Genomic DNA, 13,054 nt, shown 5'->3' on the forward strand with positions numbered 1-13,054 from the left:
CAGTTCATTTAGATGTGTTTTGATTACCTCCCTGTACTCCGTGCTCATTTGTATTAATTAGTCATTCTCTGTGTGTATTGTTTAGATTTCTTGCTGTGTCACATTCACCTGATTAGCTCCTCTTCTGGTTTATTGGTTCACACTTAACTTCCCTCAGTATTTAAGCTCTCTGGTTTACTTTTGTTTGCCACTGCTTCCTACTGTTTGCTACCCTGATGTTACCCAATCTGTGCTTCCAGCCCAGGATCTACCCTGTAAACCTGAGTTTATTCATTAAACTAACAGTCATTCCTCACCTTTCCACCTTTGTCTGCAATTTGGTCCTATACTCCAACTGTATGACACTGAATCCAAGTTGCTTTATTTAACATAAATTGGCCTGATCAAAATACTGTAGAGAATTTCTGGCCTATAGTCTAGAGGAAGATGACAGCCCAAAAAATACAGATGAGATTAAGGTCACTATCGGAGCAACCTGGGCTTCCTTAACATTTCAGCAAAGGCACAGGCAGCTTGCTTCCATGCCCCACAAATTTATGCAAAAGGAATTTTTGCGAAAGGATCCCGGACCAATGATTAGGAGCATGTTCGTGTTCTGGAGGGGTTCAAGGATGAACAGCGTCGTATTTCTGAGAGGTTCAAAGATGAACCACTTCCTGTTCTTGTTCATGTCATGGAGGGGTTCGAAGACGAACTGCCTCCGTCTTTAGAGCCTTTAGGGTTCCGCCGCAGATCTTAAGACTCTACCGCAGATCCACTGATTAGGAGCATTTACTGTAAAGTACATTACATTATATGCTTTCCTTGAGCCCACATTTATTATCTTTATTAATTTATTATCTATATCAACAAGCCTTTTCATTGGTATAATGTAATTGTTTAATTTTCTGAGAAAAATAATTTTGAGTTTTGATTATCTGGAAGCCAAAACCATCCAAAAATATCATAAATTAAACGTTTGAAATGAGTAATACGGTTATATGAATTGTGGTGCTTTTAGATTTAATTACTAAAATAAATTGCCTTTTTGATGATGTTGCAATTCATTATACTTTAAGTATCTAATTATCTTCATTACTATATATAGACAGTCTGATGCTGTTCACTTCCTGCAACTGTTTGTGTGTCTGGCTTTTAACCCATTGGGGGGAGAACATTTGGCACCGAGAATAACAGGTGCTCTCGCGATAGAAGCTATCACTATGATGTTTGCATGCAGTATTTATTAGCAGCAGTCTCCCACTACAGTTCAGCTCAGTTGGTAAACGTATTGCTGCTTTAAGGAGGCGTTTTCGACATTTCGTCTTTGACAGCACATCAGAAACAATCTCTCTTTCCGAAAAAAAATATTTGTTCATAAGCAACAGCAAAGGGACTCGGATAGGCAAAGGGAGGAGAACAAGAATTTTCCAGCAACCCCTCCGTTTGGGTTTTCCCTGCATAAGTAGTCGGGTAAGACTAAGTCTTTGGTACTAAGCGTTATTTTTTCAACTGCCTAGGGTTTTCTAATATGTTGATAATTTGTGCCAAATCGACACAATCATTGGAGAACATTTCTACAGGACACGGATTGCCGCAATTAGTGTGAGTGCTTTTATCCTTCCTTGACGTGCGCCAGGGAATGGGCATTTATTCCAATTTAAGCGACTGACACATTTAACATAACATCTATCGCTCACGTCATTAGTTAATACAGACCGACTCCACCAAATCAGTACTATGTTAGACCAGGTATATATTGCCTATGTTTTCTAACGGTTTAATAATGTGGCTGCTCATGAGCAGAACCCGAACGCCCCCTGAATAGGTGGTTCGATTTCATCTCCAAACCGCAAAGTGTAGTGTCGCATTTTGACATATGCTGCCAGGGATTTCTGACGGATTGTAATAAAATTCAGCTGAAACATAGACAACGGTGACGATTCATTTACTGTGTACAGCCAACAGTAACACAGCCTACAGCAGTAGGCTGCACACTTTGACGGTTGACTAAACTGCCGTATAGTAATGACGCGACATGTCCTTCTACTGTCCGGGGGGTTGATGGAAGCTTGGTAGCTGGAGGAGGCAGGAAAATCGATGCGTTATGGAAAGTCAGTTTGGGCTAAGTTCTTTAAGTTCTCAATGCTTTCTCAAGTATTTCAAAGTATATGGCTTACTCCGAGGGGAAAAAGACATTTGGGGTGCTTTAAAACGTTCCATAGTATTGTTTTTACGTTCATCTTGAGTTTTAAATATGTACATACAACCAAATTAAAACGTCCTCATGTTTGCGTGAAAGCATTCATATTATCTCCAAAACGGCTTTCCACTGTAATCAGATTGTGCTTTTTCCACTTGGGATACAAATTACAAATCTTTCCAGAGATCAGGTTGATTCAGGTTTACCTTAAGTCACATTTCTTGAAGGAGAGATAGTTTTTTAATACATTGGGGGTAATTACTTTACAGCATCTTACAGCAAACGAACAGTGCAAACAATAGAGAAAAAGTAAAACAAAGATGTATGTACAGCATCAAAAATAAAAGCATAGAATGAGAATAGTAATTTGACTTCAAACATAAAATTTTAAATAGTTTTTATGATATACATCTATATACATCTACATTTATTTTTCATGCTTGCCTAAATCTTGCAGGGTCACAGAGGTCTGGTGTTGCCTCGGGTGGTTATTGGGTGAGAGGCGGATACACCCTGAACAGGTGTCAGTCTATCACAGAGCAACACAGAGACACACAGGGCAGTCACACATGCACACATGCATCTAAGAGCAATTAGAGGTGTCAATTAATGTAACATGGATTTTTTTGGACTGTGGGAAGAAGCTGTAGTTCATGGAGAGAGCCCACACGTGAAGGGGGAGAACATGCAAACTCATCACAAAAAGGTCTTGGCCAAGATTTGAGTACAGGAGCTTCTTGCAGCCAGAAATGATAGAAATGGTGTTTTCATTAGAAATATATCCTTATCAAAAATGCAGCTCAGAGAATCTAATAGAAAGTTTAGAAAGTTGTGCAATAAATGGGGGAATATAATATTGTTATAGATATGTATATAAACAAGGTTGTCTATACACTCAAAATAATTCACAGGTTAATACAAAGCATGTACAGATGCAAAGTGAAGTTTCCAAGCATTTTCTTAAAGATTTTGATATTTAAACTGAAAATTTCAATTGAATTCAATATTTAATGTGCAAATACACATAAAAATGCAAAAATGAACATTATCATATTGAATAGACCAACGTAATGTGGTTTTATCTTTGCTAACATTGCTATAATGTTTTAAAAGTAAATTCATGCCTCTGAAATTAACGGTTGTTGAAATATATGGTCATAAATTTCACCAATATGGCACTTCCAGACCACTACTTTGTGATTTTGTTGCGCTATTTTATGACATTAAAGGGAAACTGCGGCTTGTAAACTGACCACAGCTGCAGTGGCTAACAGCACAGGCTGTGGCGATGAATCTGATGTTTCTTTAGATAAATGTCAGTCAGTATCAGAGAAAGACGAAGCAGAGTCAGAAGAAAGAATTCTGTCATCAGATAGCAGAGCACAAGTTTTGGGCACATCTCCTTATATGTTGGAGCCGTTAGAAGAGCCGACTGAGCAGCATGGAGCAGTGCCAGTAGCAGCAGACAAAAAGTATGTTTGAAGATTTAAAGACACTACCTGGTGTGTCATTAGAATCTTTAGAGAAACATGTATTTAAATATATGCGTGTGTAATTCATCTTCCATTCATAATAATAATTTCTAATTATTATTATTAATAATATTTTTTTATTTTTAATTATTAAGAATAACTGCTGATATCTAAATGTACTTTTCCGACAAGGAAGTATTCTTACCTGCTGAGCCTTGATGCGTTTAGCAACAGCAGTGACAACCTTTTCTTTGGCGATTTTGTTTACATCAGATGCACTGAACAGCGTGGCTATAGCATCTGCTTTCAACATTCTCCATCTGTCAGATATCCCGACCTCTGACATAATTTGTTTTACAAATTCAGAGGTTTCTTGTGCTGAAAGGTACTCCGATCACAACTGGCTGTGCTTGGTGGGACCAGCCCATCTGTCCCTAGTCAGTTTTCCAGCTCTGATCCAGGGAGCACTTATCCTCTTCGTTTCAGGAAAGTAGTGCAGACTAACGGCTGTTGTCTCAGTGTTGCTGCAACCACCAGCAATGCAACTTTTTGCCATATTAACACTGTTTGTACGCAACTTGGCTTGTTCAAATTCTTTCAATTTTTGCATTTGTGGGAAAAGCGTGTCACAGGCACTTTAATGCTCAAGGTGTGTTTCAGTGTACTCGTACTCGTATTCTTCTCCACATTAATCTGGGACCGGGTCACAGGGAGCAGCAGACTCAGTAGAGACGCCCAGACTCTACCTCTCTCCAGACTCCTACTCCAGCTCCTCTGGGGGGAGCCCAAGGCATTCCCAGGCCAGCCGAGAGGCATAATTCCAGCGTGTCCTGTGCCGTGTCCTGGGCCTCCTCCCGGTGGAGATGTATTCTACATTATTTCTAAATGGCTTTGATTTTTCAACTAATCTGACTTGATACAATGGTTATTGCTTAAACAAATTGCTATTTCGAACAAGGTTTAACCCTTGTGTTGTCTTGCGGGTCAAAAGTGACCCACTACCATGTTTACCTGTAAAACAAATCCCTTAAACTATCTTTTTCCAACTTGAAATTTTAAGACTTTTTCTAAAGTCATTAGAAAAAAGTAATACTTTTTTTGTTTGTTTCATGTGGGCTGTACATCACTAGGGTACAAAGATTGTCTTATGGGTAATTTCTGACTCGCGAATTATAAAAGTATTTAAACACCAGAAAACGTTCAAAGGCCACACACAAACTCTCTCTAAAACATAGATACACACACACACACACACACACACACACATCAAAAAAACTGGATTGATGTACGAATTGAACTTGGATTTGACCTGTACCTGCACTCTTGATCTGCAGCTTGGCTGTCACACCCAAACAAAACAAAATACAATTTCAGGCATAATAAAAAAGAAAATTCAGTATAGAGGATAAAAAGGTACCCTGAATCAAAGTGCCCCTAGTTGGTTCCTTGCTGAAGCCATGAGTAGATGTTTCACTGTCCAACAGGTCCTGGATGAGATATTTTCAGGAGCTCAGGAAGAACAAGAGGATGAAGATGTATCTGAAGAGGAAGATGGGGAGAAATGCAACCCAGAGATTGAAAATCCCTCAAGCTTTTAAACATTTTTGTCAAAGAACGGCAAAATTGCATGGTCTTCATCATATTCAGACAGCAACCAGGGAAGAACAGCAGCACCAAACATCATAAGGATGACTCCAGGGCCAACAAGGTATTTGACTGCCCATGTCCAGGACGTTTCATCCACCTTTCTCCTGTTGATCACACCAGCCATCGAAAAAATCATCCTGGAGAATACAAATTTGGAGGGTTTCTGAAAATATGGACAAAACTGGAAAAATATGGATGAGATTGACCTGCGTGTCTACATAGGGCTTTTGATATTAGCAGGTGTATATAGGTCTCGTGGCGAGACTTTATATAGTCTCTGGTATGCAGAAAGTGGAAGGACAATTTTTCGTGCCACAATGTAGCTGAAAAATTTTAACACTTTCTCACAAATGCTGAGATTTGACAACCATGAGTCAAGACCAGCAAGGCGTGTGACAGACAAACTGGCAGCCATCAGAGAGGTCTGGGACAAGTGGGTTGAGCATCTGCCATACTTCTACAACCCTGGGCCTGAAGTCACAGTAGAAGAGCAGTTGGTTCCATTCAAAGGTAAATTTTTATTTTGATATATGCAATGAAACCTGAAATATTTTTTATTTTACTGTGATGTAACATCCTTGATTCATGCACTTTTCTGTGACACTCTTACTGAGTAATTGTAATCTCCTTTTTTTTTTATTCAACCAGTCGCTGTCCTTTCCAGCAGTACATGCCAAGCAAGCCAGCAAAATATGGCATCAAAAAAATATGGATGGCCTGTGATGCAAAATCCAGCTATGCATGGAATATGCAAGTGTACACAGGGAAGCTGCCGAGTGGAGCACCAGAGAAGAACCAGGGGATGCGGGTTATGCTTGAATTGACAGTTGGACTGAGGGGGCACAATTTCACATGCGACAATTGTTTCACCTCCTATGAGCTCCTGAAAAGGAAGATGACCATGGTTGGCACTTCTCAGAAGAATAAGCCTGAACTCCCCCCTACACTCCTCGCAAAGTTTGCCTTCACTCCCACCACCACTCTTGTTTCTTATCTTCCAAAAAGGAACAAGAACATGGCCCTGCTGAGCACACTTCAGAAGAAATCAGTGATCGTGAAGACAGGAAGCCAGCTAACATCCTCGACTATAGCTGCAATAAAGGAGGCGTGGACAACCTCGACAAGGTTACTGAACCGTACAGCTGTAGAAGGATGACTGCACACTGGCCCCTGGTCATCTTTCATAACATCGTTGATGTCAGTCAGTCATTTTCCATAGCCCTTCTTCCATAGTGGGTCGCGGGGAAGCTGGTGCCTATCTCCAGCAGTCTACGGGCGAGAGGCGGGGTACACCCTGGACAGGTCGCCAGTCCATCGCAGGGCAACACCCAAACAATCACCATGCACACACTCATTCACACACCTAAGGGCAATTTAGAGTGACCAATTAACCTAACAGGCATGTCTTTGGACTGTGGGAGGAAGCCGGAGTACCCTGTGAGAACCCACACATGCACAGGGAGAACATGCAAACTCCATGCAGAAAGACCCCCGTCTGGGAGTCTTGCTGGAAGGCAACAGTGCTACCAACTGTGCCACAATGCAGCCCTATCATTGATGTGTCCTCATATATTGCCTTTGTGATGTGGCAGGAGATCAACTCGACCTGGATGTCAGGGAAGAAAAGCAAGAGAAGGATGTTCCTTGAGCAGTTGGGAAAGGCTCTAGTCACCCCATGCATTGAGAGAACGGAGCGCCTGCCCCACACAGAAGCCATTGTGGAAGCTGTTCAGGGAGCTGAATATTGTCCTGATCCACCGGAGGTTGCAGCTGGGTCAGTCAAAAGAAAACGGTGCCAGTTCTGCGCCTGGAAGAAGGACCGCAAGACAAAAGCTGTGTACTGCACCTGTGAGAAATACATCTGCAAAGCCCATTCTCGTGTTCGCACAGACTGTCCTACATGTGCTAAATAGAGTTGATGTTAAAAACGGTTCACAAAATCAAGCAACATTTTGTTGTTTTGTTGTGTTATGAAAGAAGTATTTTTATAATACACTAACTAAAAAATATAAAAGAATAAACTGTTGACAAAACGTTCCAAATTATTGAAATTTTTTTTTCCTTTCAATATAATTAATTAAGAAGTAATTCACATTTGTATAATAGCAATTATAAACCTTAACTGTGTAAAAGAAAACTTATGACTGTTGGTTTGTGGTAAAAGAAAAAGTGTAATACTGTTCACTGGTGATCGTCTTTTTGTATTGTGTAACAAAAAATGCATGATTAAAAAATTAATTAAAATGAGTTGAATTGATAAATAACATAATAAATTTTGGATTCAAAATTCAATTAAGCTGCTTTGTTTTGGGGCTTTGGTAGGGCGGGTCTATTTTGACCGGTGGTACAAGGGGAGTAAACAGAATGTTAATATCGCACAAGGGTTATGTCAGTCTATAGTAGCTGGGTCATGTTATTACTGAAGCTGTGTTCTCTCAGCTTGCAAACTATAATCTGTATATGCTGGCAGATCAGATTCCATCTCCTACAATAATTATAGCATTGCAGTATATACTGCAAATTGCACCTAGCTCTCATGGACGGCTGCTTTGGTGACCTAATTAGACTCAGAAATAGATGGTTTCTGTATTCTGTGTGTTTGTATGACAAAGCAGAAAACACAAATTTCCTTCCTTTTGTGTGATCACAGGTTGTTGTACTGTACACAGGTTGTACTGTTAATTCACTTTTGGCACCTTGCACTCCACAGTACTTCCAAATTAGCTAAGTGCAATAATAAGCAAAAAGTGATTGATGTTTCAGATTTTATTGGATTGAACTTGATTAAATGGAGTCAACTATATGTCTAATTTTTTATGCACATCAGTATATTTGCGAGTAGTGATATTTTACTTCCTGTCCTACAATGTAATCTGTTGTGTTGCCTTGCTTTGCTTGTTTAACAAATTTAGAATATAGTTACTACGTTTCCTCTAATTTTGACATATATACAGTGGGGATAACAAGTATTTGATACACTGTTGATTTTGGAGGTTTTCCCACTTGCTAAGCATGTGGAAGTCTTTCATTTTTATCACAGGTACTCTTCAACTGTGAGTGATGGAATCAAACCAAAAATCCTGAACATCGCATTGTGTTATTTGTAAGTAATTAATTTGCATTTTATTGCATGACATAAGTATTCGATCACCTAACAACCAGTAAGTCTTCCAGCTGTCACATATGGAAGCAAATCGTTACCATATTTCAAATGAAAAAGCATTTTCAGAAATGCTTTTTCATTTTAAGAATGTGGCTGCATTGTTTGACTCATAAATTAAATTATTAATCAATAATCCTATTTGCATTTGCATTTTATTCTTCATGACTGCACATTTTATGCCATAATCAAAAAGAAAACAAAGCGGACATTGCTTTTTCGTTTTTGTGCTCTGCCCGCAAAGTACTGCCCAGAACTCGAAAACAAAAAAGCATTCCAAGCGGCGGGCGCAGCAGAGTGACGTCAGCAGCCGCTCTTCCTCAGGTCCCTACTGACGAGCTACCCGGTAGAGGGCGCTGTGCACGTCTGCATTGCATTACATTTCTGGAAATGCTTTTTCATTTCCAAATTTTACATTTCAAATAGAATTTTGGTATTTATTTGCTGGGGTACATTTTGAAAAATAAATCTCAAATGTCTTTTTCATTTTAATTAAGTGAAAGAATGAGCAGTCTTGAAGAAAAAAATTAAAATGCAAATAGGATTATTGATAACTAATTTCATTTATGAGTCAAACAATGCAGCCACATTCTTAAAATGAAAAAGCATTTCTGAAAATGCTTTTTCATTTGAAATATGGTAACGATTTGCTTCCAGTCACAGGCCTCTTAGTTCGTCTTTAAGAAGCCCTCCTGTTCTCCAATCATTACCTGTATTAACTGCACCTGTTTGAACTCGTTATCTGTATAAAAGACACCTGTCCTCACACTTAATCAAACAAACTTCAACCTCTCCACAATGGCCAAGATTAGAGAGGTGTGTAAGAACATCAGGGATAAAAATGACGGTCAGTCTCCCTCGGTCTGAGGCTCCATGCGAGATCTCACTTGTGGGGCATCAATTATCATGTGGAATGTGATTGATTTTCCCAGAACTACACGGTAGGGCCCAGTCAATGACCTGAAGAGAGCTGGGACCACAGTCTTAAAGAAGATCATTAGTAACACACTACGCTGCCATGGATTAAAATTCTGCAGCATACGCAAGGTCCCCCTGCTCAAACCAGCACATGTCCCGGCCAAGTTTGAAGTTTGCCAGTGACCATCTGGATGATCCAGAGGAGGAATAGGAGAAGGTCATGTGGTCTGATGAGTCAAAAACGGGAATTTTTGGTCTAAACTTCACCCGCCTTGTTTGGAGGGAGAAGAAGGATGAGTATTACCCCAAGAACACCATCCCTACCGTGAAGCATGGAGGTGGAACCATCATTCTTCGGGGATGCTTTTGTGCAAAGGGGACAGAATGACTGCACCGTATTGAGAGAAGGATGCAGGGTTTCCTCTAGGATTTTTTAAAATCATAGTAGGCTGCCGAGGGGGTGACGGCGAGTGGGTCCGTCGACGGTGACTTTCGGAGTAGTCATGGAGAATTTGGAATCGTTCTCATTGCTCCGTCGGTCGGACAGGAACAGAGCAGGAATGGAGGATGTGGAATCCTTTTGCCTCCCTCTACGAACAACTGTAGCAGGTTCACAGGCGGTGTCGGTTTTACAAAATAAAGTAAATTTTAAAGTTTCCTGATATTTAAATTTCAAACTCTCATTGTGTTAGTATAAGTGTGTAAATATATGTATAAATGTATATGTAGATATACATATATATACACACACACGTGTGTGTGTGTATATATATATATATGTGTATATCTAGATATATAGATATACATATACATATATATATATATATATATATATATACATATATACATATATATATATATATATATTTATATATATATATATATATGTATATACGTGTGCATGTATTTAAAAAAAAAAGGTGGCAGCTGTTATTTTGCCGTGAAGGTTTGCCACGATGGGGCTATGTATCGGGAGATTTTAGCTAAGATGGGTTGTGGCAGGGTCTTTCAGCATGACAACGACCTGAAGCACACAGCCAGGGCTAAGGAGGGGCTCCGTAAGAAGCATCTCAAGGTCCTGGAGTGGCCTAGCCGGTCTCCAGACCCGAGCCCAATCAAATATTATTGGAGGGAGCTGAAAGTCCGTATTGCGCAGCCATAGCCCCACAACCTGAAGGATCTAGAGAAGATCTGTATGGAGGATTGGTCTAAAATCCCTGCTGCAGTGTGTACAAATCTCGTCGAGAACTACAGGAAACATCAGATATCAGTTATTGCAAACAAAGGTTTCTGTACCAAATATTAAGTTTTGTTTTCCTGATGCATCAATTACTGATGTCATGCTATAAAATGCTAATTACCAAAAAATCCCACAATGTGATTTTCTGGATTTTTGATTTAGATTCTGTCACTCACAATTGAAGAATACCAATGATAAAAATGAAAGACTTTTACATGCTTTGCAAGCCGGAAAACCTGCAAAATTTGCAGTGTATCAAATACTTGTGTTGGACCATTTGTTCGCTACTATACCTCCCAGTGTTGTCTGCTACTACAACTCCCAGCAGGAATTGCAGCTAACAGGATGGGGGCATCGCAGCTCTGATGTCACAGTGGGCTACATAAGAACACTTGAGACGCTCTACCATTGCTTTTTCTCCCACTGGAAACCAAGACGCAGTTACCACGCAACAGAGGCGCGCATTACTCACACGTGGGGTTTCATTTATCCTCCTCACTGGCCAAACTCATGAGAAGCTCAACGAGCTAAAGACTTGCAGGAATAGGAAGACCAGCAAGTTTTACTTTACCGATCGAAGGCATAGATTTAACACGCAACCCAAAAAAAACCTACTGAGGTTTTCCAAGGAGACAAAATATTCCTCTTTGTTTTTACTCCAGTCGACTGTTGACGGTCCATCATATTTTTTCCCCTTTTGCCAAAGGAGGGAAGTCAACCGTCTGTGAGTTTGTTACGGACGCGTAACATACTTCCCCCTCTCTCCCCTGCTCCCCAGAGAAGACGACACCAAGTAATCCCATTTTGTTTTATTTATATTAGAAATAAAACAAAACGGCAGGATAGAGTAGGATTTTAGGGCGATTTAGAATCGCTACTTATATTCCAGTGTGTTCTAAGTTGTATGTGCATGCAATGTCTTATTGAAACTTTGATTGCTGTTCGACTCTGAAAGCCGTGAAGCTGTGTGTGTCTCACTGTGTTTGAACACCTGAGCGCACTCAGGTGAACTTAAAAGTTGGACTGTTAGAACCTAATGGTGGAACACTCACTGTTCCATTGTCTTCACTCTTAGTGTTTTTCCACTGGTTGCCGCTTAAACGTTTTACGACCCTTTGTGTTTCACTGAGCTCCAACTTTGGGGGTTTTATGACTGCAGCCTGGTGGAGTCTGCCCCAAAGCTTCGTCCATACTTTCTCTTGTTTTTGCCATAACTGCTGGTTTGACTTTCATAGAAACTCAATGTTGTTTTATCTTGTTTGGTTAGTTATTTTACCCCTGTTGTGTAGAATTTTTGCATGCTTGATTAGATGAAGATTATTGAATCAGAATAGCGAGGTGTATCAGGGCTGTTGATTTCATAAATATTCACGTAGATAAAGAGAAAGCGTTTGTGTTTATTTTGAGCAAGAGTGATTTGTCTGTCAAAATAAGGTCAAAGTTCCCCACCTTCAGTGAAGCAGTTGATTAAACAGTGACATCTAGTAATAGCTATCAATTATTACAGAGAATTTAATAATTGTAATTATCAAGGGCCTTGAGCCATAATCACAACACCAAAGGACTTCTCTGATTTTGATTCGTAAGTAATGAAATCAAATTTTTTTTTTTCTAAATTATGATTTTAAATTATAATTCTTGATACATATTAATGAATCAATAATTATAACTCTTACACTAGTTCTACCCACTGCAATTACATTGGTAGAAACACTTGAACCTGACTAGCACTGATTTAACTTACAAACAATTGTAAACATTACTAATAAACTACCTAATAAACTAACTTAACAACACAAACAAACTCAACAAACCATGTATTGTTTGAGAACTGCTTGTTTATTGTGAAGTGTTTATTTTTGATTTGACTGTAATATTGATATTGTTCTTCGAATTACATGTACCCATTTATGTCCAACAGAGTGACCTCTGACATAATTTAGTAATTTGGTAACTCATTTACCTTTACATTTGACATGTTTACATTTATCAGTGTAAACAGATGCTTGTATTCTGAATGCTATTCTTTCAGTCATGATCCATATCTCGTGATCAGAGGTGAGGATTGGAATGTACAGAGTGGTAAATCAAGAGTTTTGGTTTTTCTTTCAGCCCTTACATATTTTGACTTACATCATTCTTTGCCAAAAACACACTGGATAAGTCAGGTTGACCTACATTATAAATCACTGGACTTTAGCTAAGAATATGTTTTCACTAGTAGTTATGCTTGGAAATTTAACAAAACTGAAATGTTCATTTTACATTGTGTCTAATATAATAAGTTTTCTGACACATTTTTGTGTACATCTCTAAATTGACCTTGCACAACTTTTATGCTTCCTTTGGTTCGTACATTGTCAATATGATTCATTATGAACAGAGGCAGTTTAGAGAGGAGCTTGTCTTTGCCACCTCATTACAGGACTGGTTTT

At 39.3% G+C, this 13,054-nt stretch overlaps 1 protein-coding gene and 1 pseudogene across 3 annotated transcripts in view; both read left to right on the forward strand.

Moving 5' to 3' along the window:
• The first annotated feature begins 1,178 nt into the window (after positions 1-1,178).
• ache (acetylcholinesterase) overlaps positions 1,179-13,054 on the forward strand; it is a 64,502-nt gene continuing 52,626 nt past the window's right edge. Inside the window, exon 1 of one of the 3 annotated variants that reach the window (XM_047386113.1) lies at positions 1,179-1,452. The gene's annotated coding sequence lies outside the window, so the exon portion shown is untranslated. Of the gene's footprint in view, positions 1,453-1,484; positions 1,585-13,054 lie in introns of those variants that run through there. The other 2 variants (XM_047386111.1, XM_047386112.1) reach the window with 2 other exon arrangements.
• On the forward strand, positions 5,259-6,598 carry LOC124880360 (annotated as a pseudogene).

This window comes from Girardinichthys multiradiatus, chromosome 14, assembly GCF_021462225.1.
Source record: "Girardinichthys multiradiatus isolate DD_20200921_A chromosome 14, DD_fGirMul_XY1, whole genome shotgun sequence".
NCBI lineage: Eukaryota > Metazoa > Chordata > Actinopteri > Cyprinodontiformes > Goodeidae > Girardinichthys > Girardinichthys multiradiatus.